The sequence below is a fragment of the Talpa europaea genome (assembly GCF_964194135.1).
Source record: "Talpa europaea genome assembly, chromosome: 7".
Classification (NCBI taxonomy): Eukaryota; Metazoa; Chordata; class Mammalia; order Eulipotyphla; family Talpidae; genus Talpa; species Talpa europaea.
In genome coordinates, this window is record NC_140074.1 from 10,977,016 (window position 1) to 10,992,125 (window position 15,110).

The following is a 15,110-nucleotide window of genomic DNA, read 5'->3' on the forward strand; positions in this document are numbered from 1 at the left end:
TGTCCCCTGCCTTCTGTCAGTTACATCCTCTGGACAGCTGGTCTGGGCGGCTCGGCCTATATACCACGCCCGCTGCCTATCAGCTCGTGGAATGAGACACAGAATGAAGATCACAATAGAACATGGAGGGGGGCTTGTCCCCCACCCCAAAGGCAGGGAGGGCTTGAGGGGCACAGGAGAGAGCATGTCAATGAAGTCAGTTCTGAGTCCCCAGGACAGAAGCTGACATGTTCCCAACAATGGCATCATAAGAGAAAAAGCCCATTTGCTTCACATGCAAATGAATTAGATGACAACCTAAGGTCCAAGAACGTTTAGGGCAGGGAGGGAATAACCTGAGTTTCAGTTCGTTGCCCATAGTGTAATGAAGAGCAGTGAGTGAAGCCCTGTTGTGTGAAGACAATGCAAATTCATTCAAAATGTCTAAACAGTCATCTGCTCCCCCACCAAACTGTTTTACAATGTCAGGGAAGGTATCACTTCAATCCATGTTTTTGCTTAGCCCAAACAGTAAGTCAGTCACTGGTTCTAATATGATGTCTCTCAACTTTGTACCTTTCTTCAATTTTTACTGCCTCTTCTTTATCAGTTTCTCTTCCATCCTTCCTGAAGACTAGAATATTGTCTGCTATTCCCGGGGCCTAAGCGGGTGGCTGGCACAGAGGCATACCTTAAGAGTACTTGAATCCCAATTCTAGGCTGGGTTGACAAATGATCATTACATGAGTGTGATGAGTGCTTCTGAATAGGGGCTCCTGCCCCAGGAGGAAGTACTAAACTGAATGTGGACCTTGAGGGATCAGGATAAAAATGACTTTCTGTAGCATCTTAGATGCAACAATTAAAATACATGAGCCCTACTGCATGCAAGGAACTATATCAACCACTATAAGGAACAAAACACCGACTTGCAAAATGGAGATTATGATCTCATGCAACAGACAGGCTCACATGTCCAAGATGTTTCTAATCCACATATTTACTTGGATGTACAATATTCATCTCAATTACAGAAAGGTTAATTCCTGCCTCCCCCTCCTCCACCCCACCATCACCTATCCTCACATACCAAATATGCTCCAATCGCTGCCCTTGCTACATCAGTTAATGGCAACTCCATCTTGCTGGTGGTTCAGATGCAAAACACTGGTGCCATATTTTTTCTTTAAATGAAATCCAACCCTTCAAAACCTTATTGTCTCTGTATTCAAAATGAATTCAGAACATGACCACTTCTCACCTCTTCTGCTTCTGTGATTACTGTAGTTGCATCACAACTAAACTCTCTACTTCTCTCAGACTGTATGGGTGCCTGAGGAGGATCCAAGCTATAGATGACAGGAAAGTGAGGAGAGAGAAAGAAAGAAAGAAAGAGAAGGAAAGAGAGAGAGGGAGAGAGAAGGAGGGAGGTAGAGAGAGAGAGAAATCCATGTATGTAAAATCATGATACTGTTAAAAATATCAAAAGTATGAGTATAAATGCAGGAGAGGTCTAAGGACCAGGTCTGGGACACTCCAATATTAAAAAATTGAGGGAAAAACTAGGACCAATAAGCACAGACTACCCAGTAAGCCAGGAGGAAAACCAGAAGAGTGTGGTATACCGGAAGCCAAGAGAGGAAGATATGCTCAGGTGAAAGTGGTCAAATACATGAAAGTTACCAACTGGTCAAGATGAAGCTCAGAGTTTATCATTAGATTTGGCAACACACGAATCATTCATGCCCTTTAAAATAATAGATTTGGGTGACTGGTGGAGGTAAAGGCATGACTGGAGAGGATTCAAGAGCGAATGGAAGAGCAAATGGTGACAGCAAATCGAATAAACTTCCTGAGGGAGTTCTGCTCCACAGAGGCACAGGAGCAGCACGACACAGGGCCACAGGAGTTGTTTACAAGTGTGTTGTGGATGGCCCCCTGAGAGGAACACATTGTGCTGCAGGAGAGCAAAGGGGGAACTCGGAGTAACACTGTGATGTGGAAGCAACAGAGCAGGAGAAAGCTCCTTGCCGAGGGGACGGTCTTAGCGAACTGCACAGACACTTCGATGGTAACAGAGAGATGGTGACATTAATGCTCATGAATTACTCAGAACTGAAGTGAGACTGGGCCCCCTGTATCTTTCACTGGGAATGTTCGATAATTTGCTATTTCAGGGAAATGTTTATCGTGAATGGAAATACATGAAATTTTCTGAATTCCCTGGAATGAAGTGGGGAAACGCTGAAAGGCACGCTGAGATGGGAGCGACAGCTAAGAAACGTAAACCCCCTCCAAACTACATTCTATCCACACACTCCTTCACACACACAAACTAACGTGTTTTCCAGCAGACCTGCTTTAGGCGGCCTCTCAAATTATTGCCAATAGCCTGCTGACAAATTCCTAGAGCTCTTTCTTGCTTCCTGTCCAGTTTGCACTCCCACCCCCTGCCCCAGCACCACCAGAGAACAGAAGCACACCACCAGTAGTGAGTGACCTTTATAGCCCGAGCCGCAGAATGGGTCACATAACAGTGGCCATCACACTCATCTTCCCTTAGCCTGAGAAGGCACCTTCTCCTGTGAGCTAGGCTGGGGTAGGTATTATTCTCCTGGAAAGATTGTGGAGCCCCAGGCCCTTAATGAGGCTATGGCAGGACAGCATTGCTTAAGGCTCTGCTTCTACTCAGAGTAATGTTAAGAATGAGTAAAATATTTGGGTCATCCCTTTCCCACTGGAAGGAAACTTCTGGCTGAAGTGGCCAGAGAATGATTTTGAGAAAGACAATAAACATGAACCAAACTACAACACAAGGAAAACATTGCAAAATCCTCCATCATGTGTTTTTACAAATGTCAGGCTAAATGTGTGACCCTTGGAGAGAGTGCAGATTCTAAGGTTAAAATCACAAGAATGGAATTGGAAAAATTCATGAGAGTTAGAATCCTAACTTTGACATCTGACAAAATACTTAACATTTCTGACCCCCAGTTTCTGATCTGGGGAAGGGGGATAACTAGGTCCACACCTAAAATTTCGGTTACTATGAAATAATTTGTTATTCCCAAAGTCGCGTCTCTGTTCTAGGCCTTCCCTCAGCTCCAACCACAAAAGCAATAGCCCGAGGGAAATTATTTTGCTCCAAAAACAATGCAAATTAATTCAAAGATTTCAAACACACTCCACCGCACCAAACTGTTTTCCAGCATCAGGGAGTTGTGTCACTACACATCCACATTTTTTGCTCAGACCATACATCGAGTCACTCACTGGGTTCTAATTATATCATGTCTCACCTTGGCCTCCTTCCTCTATTTTTACTGTGTCTGCGTATAGTTCCGTTTATAATTCTTTCTTTCCTAAATAATTACAATAGTTTCTCATGACCCAAGGGTTTAGGATAATGTCTAGCACATAGTAATACCTTAACAGTACTTTAATCCAAAGTCTAGACAGAGGAGGGATAAATCATTACATCAATGTGATGAGTGCTGTGACGTGTGGGGGACCTGCCATACAAGGAAGTATCACTTGATAAAGATCCTAGGGTTGCAAAGAAGTCACAAAAATGACCTTGAGCAGCACTCTCATTCAACAATTAAAATATGAGTGCTAACTATGTGCCAGGAACCGTGCCAGACACAATAACCAACAAGGCCTCGCCTCCAAGGAGATCCAAGGAGATCGTGATCTTATGGGGTAGACAGCCTTATATGCCCAAATAGTCTAATCAACATGTACACCTGGATGTTCATAGTCATCTCAAAGGTAAACTCCTGATTCCCTGCCCTCCCACCTGCCAAGCACACATACCAAGTCTGCTCGAATTACAGTATTTCCCACATTAGTTAATGGTAACTCTCTTGTACCAGTCGTTTAGGCCAAAATGTCATCCATGTTTTATCTCTCACAGTCTGTATCCAACCCATCAGAAAATCCTATTGTCTCTACCACCAAAATGAATTCAGAGCAAGACCACTTCTCACTCCCTCTGCTGCTGTGGTTATTGCAACAACATCATACCAAATCTCAAAAATTCTTTCTGAGGCCATAGCTCCAACAGTCTACTCTCAACACATAAGCCTGGTTGTGCTCGGGAGGGTCCTGGCTACAGGGGATGGATGCATGCATGCATGCATGGGTTGATGTGTGTAAAACAATGAGACAAGATCAAAAAGAATGAACATAAATAAAAGAGATCGAAGATCAGGGCTCTGAGACATCACAACAATAAGGAACTGGGGGACAGGAGAGGAAACATTAAGCAGAGGAGACAAAATAAGCAAAGGAGGAAGAAGTAAAACAAGAAGAGTATGGTCTACTAGCAGCCAAGAAAGGAAACTGCTGCAAGGAAAAAGTGAACAATTGCATAAAAACATTGCAAATTGTCAAGAGCAGGCTTCAGGGTTGACCATCAGATCTAGAAACACAAAAATCATCATGGCCTGAGAACAGACTTGGATGAAAAAGACATGACTGGAGTGGATTCAAAAGAGAATGTAAGGAAAACAACTGGTGATAGCCAATGCAATCACTCCAAGGAGGGTTGTTCCACAGAAGTGTAGAAAATCGAGTAAATAGCAATCAGATGAAGTGGGATGTTTAGAGGTTTTCTTTTTGTTTTGAGGCGACAGATTATGGCATGGTAGATGCTGATGGGAATGATGCAGTCAGGAGGGATAAAATGATGACGCGCCAGGTCTTAACCAAAAGTGCAGGATTAATGTGGTATACAGGTAGCAAATGCCAAAATCCAGGAATAGGACTGGCTGAAAGCATAGACACTTCACTGGTGGAAAGTAGAGAGAAGGCAGCATTAATGAGGGAGGACACAGTGGCTTAGATGAACAGTTTCTCTTACTTGGGAAAGAGTGTGGGAAGGGGTGAGGGAAGAGCTGGGACGGAATTATAGCTGGGGTAGGTGAGAGGTCTAAAGAGCGAAAGAGAGCAACAGGTGGAGATGGATCTGGAGGTCACCATGTACCTTACTACTGAGCCCAAGAGGTGGCTGTCAACAAGAGGCCAGATGGACATAGAAAGGTCACGGATGCCAATCACTTGTGCAGAGAAGGTCTTTGAAGACTGCTGCAGTGGGAGACACTACAGACAAGTTCTACACACGTGGAGAGTGAGGCATAAGGTTACAGTGACAAACAGGGCAGGTTTGGCACCTTGTAGAGTAAAAGACCAGGGAGGCTGAGCTGGGAAGAAAGAAACGGGAAGCAGACAAGCTCTAATAGACGGGATGGGTATCTTTTTCATCACTTTCTCTCTCTCAGAAGCAGCACCTCTGTATCCCCACCTCTGACCTTCCACAGAGGAGCCAAGACTTGAAAGCAGTGCTGTAGTTTCCTCATGCTGTGGCATGGGCTGTGGGTGCCCTGTCTCTGACTCCTGAGGAAATCCAGGATGACTCACCATCCCAGCTCTTCCTCTGACAGGGCCCAGCACTTAGCACAACGTGTCCACTGCGAGCAGGAGGCATAAACACAAGGACGGGAAGAAGCACGACTGCCTCCCTCCTCTCAGTGGTGACTCGGTGCCTACGGGCTGGGAGCCCATCCCTGCTGTGGCCTCCATACCAGGAGGCACAGGGTCAGGCCTGATGAGCCAACATCCTCCAGGTGTTTTCCTAAAAACAGCCCGAAACACCAAAGGAGGTCTCGTGACAGGTACAACCCCCTGCCCGCAGGGAGCTGGGCAGAGAGCCAGAGCAGAGAGGGGAGGAGGCCCAGAATGAAGGGAATGAGCCAGCGTGTCAGGTGGGAAGCCGAGGTGAATGTGCACACATCCTGGCCCAGGGGCTCCTTCCCATGGACGAGCTGCCCCGCGCCAGCTCTGGCCACGGCGCCCACCAGGTCCCACGACTGAGGGCCTGGGCAGAAAGAGGGGTTGGAAGCAAAACCTTCAGGATTCTGAACCCTCACTCAGCCAAGCGCTGAGAGAAGACGCGGGACGCACATCCCATAATTCTGGTACAACACCCACCCCCGGCTCCCCTGAGGCTACAGAGGTAAAATAAGAAGGAAACAAAGACCTCAGGACAGGCACAAAAAGAATTTACCCTCCACAATTGGTGGGATTTGCTCGGAATGTCAGGATGCTTGCTTGGGAACTCTGGAGCTCACCCCTGAACCCCTAAGGTATCATCTCCTCATGGTAAATGGCTCTGGCTTCCTGGGCTCTGCAGAGGCACCTCAGGAGTCTATGCAGGGAATTTCAGGCAGCTAACCCCGGAGTGAGGAGCGCCCCTTCTCCCCAAGTCACTCATCTTGTTAAACGCTGAGTCCTAAAGGCCAGGGACCAGGCTGCCTCATGAGCGCACCTGTGGGCCACAGCCCCAGGGGGAGGGGAGTGAGTTTAGATGAGCTCAGGGGCGAGTCCTATGGGACCTGCTTCCTGCACTGGGTGACAGGGGGCTGGGTCCCTGAGCGCCACCAGTCACACAAAGTCCGTGTTCCACCTGGGCTCGGGAGCCATGACGCAGGCCTGGGCTGTCACAGCCTGAGGACGAGAAAGGGTTCTGTGTCCTCTGCAGGGGGAGGAAGAGGAAGCAGACCTTGAGCCTGGGTGGGGGCATAGGGAGTGACACACTGCAGGCACAGAAGGTGCAAGTCCTTCCCTGACAGGCCTGGCTAGGCTTGCAGGACTGGCCGTTCCCTCCCCAGAGACCTGAATGCTGAGGCCAGGACCCTGAACACTGGATCTGGTGAGAGCCTGGGGGGGGTGCCTGGGAAGGGACCAGAGGGAGAGCTCTGTTTCCAGGAGGAGGGGTGGGTGCTGCCAACTGCCCCCCTTCCCCACCTCGTCCCTCTTCTCCACTTCAGCTTCTCTGGGTCCACAGCCAGGCAAGAGACACATTGGGGACTTTCCAGAGCGTATGCTTCCCAAGGCCAAGTCCACTACAGAGGCCACAGGGGCAGGCAGCTGCACCCATGGGAATCCAGACAGCAGGAAAGGAAGCCATTCCTTGCAGTAAACAGTGCAGGCATCTGGGGTACATCAGGCAAAGGGGCAGGGAAAGGGAGAGACCAGAGCACACTCGCGTACTCGGTCACAGACAAGTGGACACACACCCAGTCACACAGACTCATAAACAGAAAGACACAAATTCGGTGATGCCACTCAGAACCCAACTCAGAGACACATCCGGGAGTCACACCTACACATCCGGGAGTCACACCTACACACCCGGGGACACCCCCAGTCAGACTTGCTCCAGCAGACACGGGCACCAACACAGCAGACACAAGACAAGCTCGCAGACACACATACACAGCCCGTCTCGCAGACCCACACACAAATGCAGTGCGGATGTCTCCTTCAAAGCCCCTCTCTTCCCTACCACCTCCTAGGCCCCCCAGGCCAGGCCTGGCCCCTCGCCCTCTAAGCTCTGCTGTGGCATTTCTGTGCCGTTGCTTGTCCTTTACTCCCAATCTCTGTCCCAACTGCTTGGCCTTTTGTCCTGGCCTCAAAAGCTTGGCTTGTGCTTTTAAGACAATGACAAGGACAGCAAGAGATTCCACTGGCCTCTTCAGCAGCCCCATCCTTCACCTACACACCCATCCCATAAGTATCCCCAGTTTCTTGCAAGGTCCTACCTCCAGCCTCTTTGATGCAGAAGACACAGACTCTAAGGGAAGAGAAAGCCAGACAGACACACCCTGTCAAAGGAACGCTTGTGGGTGTTACCCAGAAATTCTTCACATGACCCTATGCTCACCACTACCAACCTCCAATTATAGGCTGGGGCCATCACAGCGTGAGGACAAGGATGGCTCCTGCGTCTGCTGCAGGGAGAGGAAAGAAGGGAGCACAACCTTGAATTAAGGTGGTGATATGAAGAAGGAGCACAGTGCAGGCCTGGAAGACACTGATGAACACACCCTGTCAGCAGACTGAGACCAGGGAGCAGACTGACCGTCCACCCGATCTCTGGCCACCCCTGAAACTGACAAGAAAGGGTTCTGTGTCCACTGCAGGGGAGGAAGAGGAAGCAGACCTTGAGCCTTGGTGGGGCATAAGGAGTGAACACACTGCAGGCACAGAAGGTGCATCTACACGCAGCACAGAAATACCAATAACCTCCGCAGGCCTGTGGCAGCTGCATTCCCAGGAACCCAGTAGCTCTTTCAGTAAAAGCTGCAGTCATCAGGGCAGCTTGGCCCCAGTGGGGTCGGGTGGGGGGTCTTCCAATCCTCAGCTGGGAACCCAGGAACACCAGGACACCCAGGCCCTTTGACCCTTGTTAGATGTACGAGCCTACAGGGGCCTGGCCACCTCAGGCCCTGTTCCGGGACTAGCTCAACCTCTGAGCTAAAATTCCTGCCATAACCCTCTCCAGCTCTGCCTGCCAAGCTGGGAGCATCTGTTGCCCTGGAACCCCCACCAGGCGGGAGCAAATGGGCCTGGGGCTGAAGGGCATGTGGCTACTTCCCAGAGTGGGAATTTCCAGCCCCTTGCAACACCCACACCTAAGACCTTTACTCCACAGGCTGGTCCCAATGCTTGTCCTCAACAAGTTTGGGCCTGCTGCCACTGAGGGTGAGCCGGGTCAACGGGCACACCACCTCTCCCCAGCTTCAGGGTCTCCGCAGAGGTAACAGTGAGATGAGCTAAGCTATGTGTAGCCTGCTTACCTCTCACCCCTCACCCCAGGCACCAGGACCTCCAAGTAACAGCCTCTGCCTTCAGCCACCCCAGAGACTGTCAGACACTGCCTAGGCCCTCTCAGGAGCTCCTCAAGCAACAACCTTCAGCCACTGGACTAGAAATATTGAGAGAACACTCACATCCCACAGCTGTAGTCATCAAGTCTCTGTCCCCTTCCCAATGGCTACATCCTTTTTTGCTGAGGGCCAATAAAGGAAGTTAATTCAGGGTTGCTAGCTCCAGGTGATGCACCTGAGAAATTAACAAAATTAGCTTTAACTTACAGAAAAACAAGTGGAAGTGATTTCAAAAACTGCAGATTCTGGAATTTTACTCTACTTGCCAGTTAAGCTACTATTCTGTTGCTGTTTTATGAATGCTGTGGCCAATATAAAGGTCTCATTACTCACAACACTGCCATAGCAAGAGCTATGAAAGCAAGTGTCATCTTTGTCCAGAGTGGGGGATGTTACCGTATTTATCAAAGTTGCTGACCACAAATACAATCCTGACAAATGACCCGGAAAACATTTGGGGCCTTGCATTCTTGGCATAACATTAAGTACATTCAGGAATGCTAAAGCAGGTAGTGGGTTGACTCTCCCAAGAGACAGATACAAATGGCTAGTGAGAAAAATTAAATGGCTTTCCCTGTGCTAGAAGAAGTCCTAGGAGAGAGACTCAGGTTAAAAAAAAAGAAAATCAATTAACAAGGATCTCACAAATGATGCCTAGTGATTACGTCTTAGGTGGTAAGTGGAGTTTTCTCTTTTCCTCACAAAGGAAGGAGAAATAGAAGATATTATCACAGGAATAATGTGAATGTTGAAGAATCTGCGGTAATTTGAGTGGGGAACAGAGGCAGTTGGTGTAACAGTGGGACAAGAAGTAGAATAGGCCCATTTGACTGAATGACATCAAAGAAAGAACAGATGAGCAACTAAACCTTTCTTTGGTACAATTCGTAGACACAGTCTCTCCAGTGGCATGTCTGATGATTCCCACCCACCTGCTGGTGTTCATGCTTCATGCAATCCCAGCCTCTTGAAAGTGAGCAGAACTGTTCTAATAACCTTGTTCTAATAACCAGAACAAGGCAAAAGTGCTATGTCACTCCTGTGCTTATATTACATGATATAAAACTTTATTCTAGCATACTTACTCTAGCGCCGTCTCTGGTTTGGTGAACTGGCCATGTGGCAAAGACAGGGAAACGACCTCTAGGAATAGTGGGTGACCTTCAGATGCTGGGGGTGGCTTCCAGTTGACAGCCAGTAAAAAGCCAGAACCCTCGGTACTACAACAGCAAAGAAAACCTGAGTGAGCTTGGGAGATTCATCCTGTCAAACTTCCAGATGAGAATGCAGCCCAATCAATACTTTGATTGCAGTTCTTTGAGACCATAAGCAGAGGACCAAGCTGGATTTCTGACCCATGTAGACTGAGATAAAGAATTATGTGTTGGACCTCCCTGGTGGCGCAGCGGTTGCACGCTGGGTTGTGAAGCTGCCGGCAGCCTCTGCGGCGCCGGTTCAATCCCCGGCTGCTTCCCGGCCACCAGAGGTCCGCTGCTCCCCTCAGCAGTGTACTTTGGTCTTTCTGCCTGCTTTGCTCCCCGCTCTGGCTCTGGTGAATTCTCTCACCCTCCCGCACGTCTGACTGTACCCAGTGCTTGTATAATAAATCTTTTAAAAAAAAAAAAAAAGAATTATGTGTTGTCTTAAACTGCCACATTTGTTGTCGTTTGTTACACAATGGTAGAAAATGAAATGAAGGTAAGAAGTGTTTGTCAGGAAATAAGGCATATGTGGGTAACATGGAAGCTGTGTATACGCAAGACACACTCATTTTCTGTGTAGCAACTGCATAAAGTGCTGTGGGATTGCTTACAAGGGCAAGTGAAACAGAAGAAAGAGGAGGTTCTTGCACAGTATGAGCTAGGGAAGAAAGAGAGAATGAGAAGGTATTTAGAGAACTCCTCCCACATAACTCATTCTGTAAAGATACATAGCAGCTGTGGAGCGTCTACAACTCTACTAGTAGACTGAAATCACTTCATCCTGCATGTTAAGTCGTTTGATTCTTGATATGGGAATGGCAGAGGTGTGTAAAAGACTCAAAACTGTAACTCACAGAGATCTCATAGAACATGGGGAGAAAGGGTCACCTGGGCAGTAATAAAGCAAAATAATTAAGGAAGCAGTGAAAATCAGTGGCTTTCACAGGTGACAAATGAGCTCCATATTGTCTTTGCATTCAAAAAGGAAGATCAAGAGAGTTCTCACTGCTTACACAGAGCAAGTGCCCCTAAAAATCTTTCTTGAATACTGAAAAACGGTAGAGGAAAGCAAAGAACGTATTTGAGATCACAGTGTCTCTAGTTTAAAGTGGGCCAGAGGGGGCTGAGAAGACTCATTTGTCAGAACTCATTTCAAGAAACTTTGTGGTCACAAGTTCACCATATATGCTGTGCTTCCTCAAGGGGTGATGGTTCATAGATGTGGTTGTGGGATATTTTTACGGGGACTACACCTGAGGGGAGAAATCAAATACTGTAAAAATATGAACAACAGGGCCTCCCCGGTGGCACAGAGGCTTGAGCGCCGCGCTGTGAAGCTGTCCGCAGCCTCTGCAGCTCAGGTTCGATTCCCGGCCAGCCAGGGAGATTCCCACATGGCGTGGCAGACCCCTCCTGTTGAACCCGCTGCTCCCCTCAGTGGTGTATTTCGGTCAGTCTGCCTGTTCTGCTCCCTGCTCTGTCTCTGGTGAATCCTCTCACCCTCCTGCACCTCTGGTCTGTACCCCAGAGCTTGTATAAAAATATATATATATATGAACAATGTAAAATTTTTTAATTAATTAAAAAAATACACTATGCTTCCTCAGAGTCAGAGCCATGGCTAACTAGGATAATAGGTACCAATACAATAGAAATGGTTGATTTCTCTGTTCATAGGAGAGAGCTACTAAATTTGGGATTTTAGCCAATTTCCATATCACATGACATTTCTTTTGGATATATACCTAGGAGTAGAATTGCTAGATCATATGGAAATTCTTTTTAACTTTTACAGAAACCATGAAACATTTTCTATAGCAACTGTACCATTTTACATTTCCACCAGCAAGGTACCAGAGTTCCAATTTCCCCACATCTTCACACATGTCATTTTCCATTTTTGTAGAACAACCATCTGTGAGTGTGAACTAATATCTCATTGGGGTTTTGATTTGCATTTCCCTGATGACTAATAATTTAGCATCTTTCCATGTACTTGTTGACCATTTACATATCTTCTTTGAAGAAATGTCTATTCATGTCTTTCCTCATTTGCAAGTTGGGTTGTTTGTTTTTCTGTGATTGAGTTGGAGGAATTCTTCATTTGTACCAGTTCTCAACGCCTTACATACGATTTGCAAATATTTTCTTCCATTTCCTAGGTTGGCTTTTCACTCTTAATAGTGTCCTTTGATGTACAAAAGCTTTAAACTTTTATGAAGTTCAATTTTCCTACTTTTTCTTTTGTTGTCTGTGCTTTTGGTGAATTCTTAAGAAACATTGCCAAATCCAAAGATTTGGCATTTTCCCATGAAGATTTTCCCATTTTCTTCTAAAAGTTTCATAGTTTCAGCTCTTAAACTCAGGTAAGCATTCTTGTCTCTGCTTTTCTTTGATAGTTCTTCACAAAAAATCTGAAAAACAGATTTTATGACTCCAACCTTTGTAACCATTTTCAAACTGCTAATCTGCATTTCAATTTAATTAACATGCAGAGGATAGATTATTTTGTTGCTTGATATGCATATAGGCCTATTACTATGACAGTTTTGAGAAAAGAAGTAAGATTTATTACAAATCAATTGGCAAGAAGGCAGGAGAAAAACTCAAATCTGCCTCCCTGTTTAAGAAAGGGACTGAGGTTGCACAGGTTTTGGGGACTGAGGTTGAGAATAAAGGAGTTAAGTTTTATTGGCTAAAAATGTGAGCTGGGGGCAAAGGAATGTGGATTTAGCTGAAGTTCATTAGCTAATTACAGGGCAGTCCATATACAAAAGCATGAAGAGGCATTTTCATATAACTGGAGCTTAGAATTTCTGTAGGTGGGCCCCTTGCTTCTGAGCAGCCCCTTGTCCCTTTATCTGTGGTTCCTTCGCTTCAGAGGGCTTGAGATGCAGCTCAAGGTCAATCACTTCTGCACATGCTCAGGTTGTATCGTTTGTAGATAAGCTGCGTCTGTGTAAACAAACTTCAAAAAGAAAATCAGATTTATTTTTCCTTTTGTGTCCTAGGATCTAAGAGCAATTTAGCCATTGAACCTCAGTTTCAGGAGGCTGTTACCAGTTACATGTTTAAACATAGTATAGTGCCTAGCATAGTGATGCTCTGCAATCCTACACATTCATCCTTCCTTCATTCAAAGGACTTTCTCTTTCAGGATCTGCCAGCAGCAATTATTGCACCTTATGTGCTTCCTTCTGGATAGTCACGCACAGAGCCCCAAATTTCCAAGTGTCTATGCGTCTGAGGCCTCGCTGTCTTCTGCCCTCCCTGTCTTATCCCTGTGCTCTTACAGAAGAAGGCCCTGCCGCCACTAAAATCCAGCTTGTAATTCACTAGGCTACTAATAAAAAGAAAAATCCTAAGATGTGAGTGTGGTGGAGGTGGGCGGAGTGGGTGGAGGTGGAAGGTGGTGAGGGAGGGGGTATTAAGTGGGATGGGCAAAGGCAGCAGCCCCCTAGGATGCCTGCCCCTCCACTTCGTTGGAAGGACACACGTAGGGTACACTGAGCCCTAAAGGGGGTCAAGGCCAAAATGTTTTGGATGCAGCGAAGTTACTATGGCAGGATCCTCTCCCCGTAGAGGTTCCTTCCAGGCAGTTCTGGGGCACGCTCAGGTCCTTCTTCAGATAGGGGTCCTCTGTGGGGAGTTCATCCCCGCTGCGCAGGTTCCTCAGGCTCCCGCGTGTTCCCAAATGGGCTCCCGCTGAGGGGACTCCAGAGCCTACCCTGCAGAGCGCTCCCACAGTCACAGACGGCCTCTCCGCGGACCCGCCACAGGGGTGATCCGGGGGGTCCACCCCCACCGCGCAAGCTTCTGAGGCTCCCGCGCGTTCCCCAGTGCGCTCCCGCTGAGGGACTCCGGAGCCCACAGGCACAGACGGCCTCCCCGCGGACCCGCCACACAGGGTCTCCCCGCGGCAGCAAACGCAGCGTCGCGGGCATCTCCGCCGACAGGCAGCCCCGGGGGGCGGCGCCCACACACCGCCTCAGCGCCCCCGGCGGGGAGTCGCGGCCCGCAGACCCGCCCCCGAGGGCCCCGCCGCCCCCGCCCCGTCCCGCCCCCGCTTACCGGGACCGTGGGGACGCGGGTCCGGGGCTGGGGGGTCTACACCGCGGGCCCCGCCGGCCTGGTGGCGCGGGCCGGGCGCCGGGAGCGGGCGGCGGGCTGAGGCGGCGGCGCGCCCCGAGCGCCCTCCCCGCGCGGCCCCGCGCGTGCGCCCGCCGGGACGACCTCGCGGGTGGGGGCGCCCGCCCCGCCCCCTCCCTCCCTCCCGGGCGCGGCCTCGCGGCGCTGCCGGCGACCGCGCGGGGGGCCGGGGCGCGCGGCGCGGAGGACGGGGCCCCCGGGGGCGCGGGCGCGCCGGGTGCGGGGCGCCCCCGACAGGCACCGGCGCTGCGGCGCGGGGACGGCGCCCGCCCGGCCGCCCGCGGCGAGCAAGGTCGGGGCCCCCTGGAGGAGGCGACCCGGGAGGGGGCGCCGCGGGGGCGCGTCCGCTCCGGCTCCCGCCCGCCGGCGCCTGCCTGGGGAGGGGGCGCGAGGACTCTCCCCGCGCCGGGCTGGGGCCCCTCGCCCACCCCGCCCTGCCGGCCGCTCGGGCCTCGGGGCCGCAGCCCCAGCGCTGTGCCTCGCCTTCCTGGGTACCCCGGGCCTCGCGAGCGCCCAGACGGCCCAACTCTTCTGTCCACTGTTCTTCCATCTGCAGCTGCACAGCTGTACCCCGATGTAGCCCACTTTTTGCCGCAGCAGCCTTTTCCCTCATACTCTACAGTTAGCAGTTCTGAGGCCTGTAACGTGCCTTACACCAAGATACTTTGAAGAAAATGAGGGTACCAAAAAGGATATCAGAGGTCAGAAGCCCCTAACCGCTGAATATAAAGCAATAACTGAAGAGATACAAATGTACGCTGAGAATATTTTTATTTAAATCATTTTAAAATATTTTTATATTTTATTGACATTTTTAAGATAACCCATGTTTCCAAAATAGTAGAATAGCTATATCACAAATACAGTTCATTTCTTCAATGGGGGTACAAAGAGGAATTCATTTTCTCCTTAACATCATGAAACTTAACATTAGAGAAAATAAGAGTGCTGCAGTACTATATATTGGCATCATTTATAAACACAAAATGCCAGATGTGAAGCACCGTACATATATTAAATCATTGAAACTCCAACATAGCTACTAAGT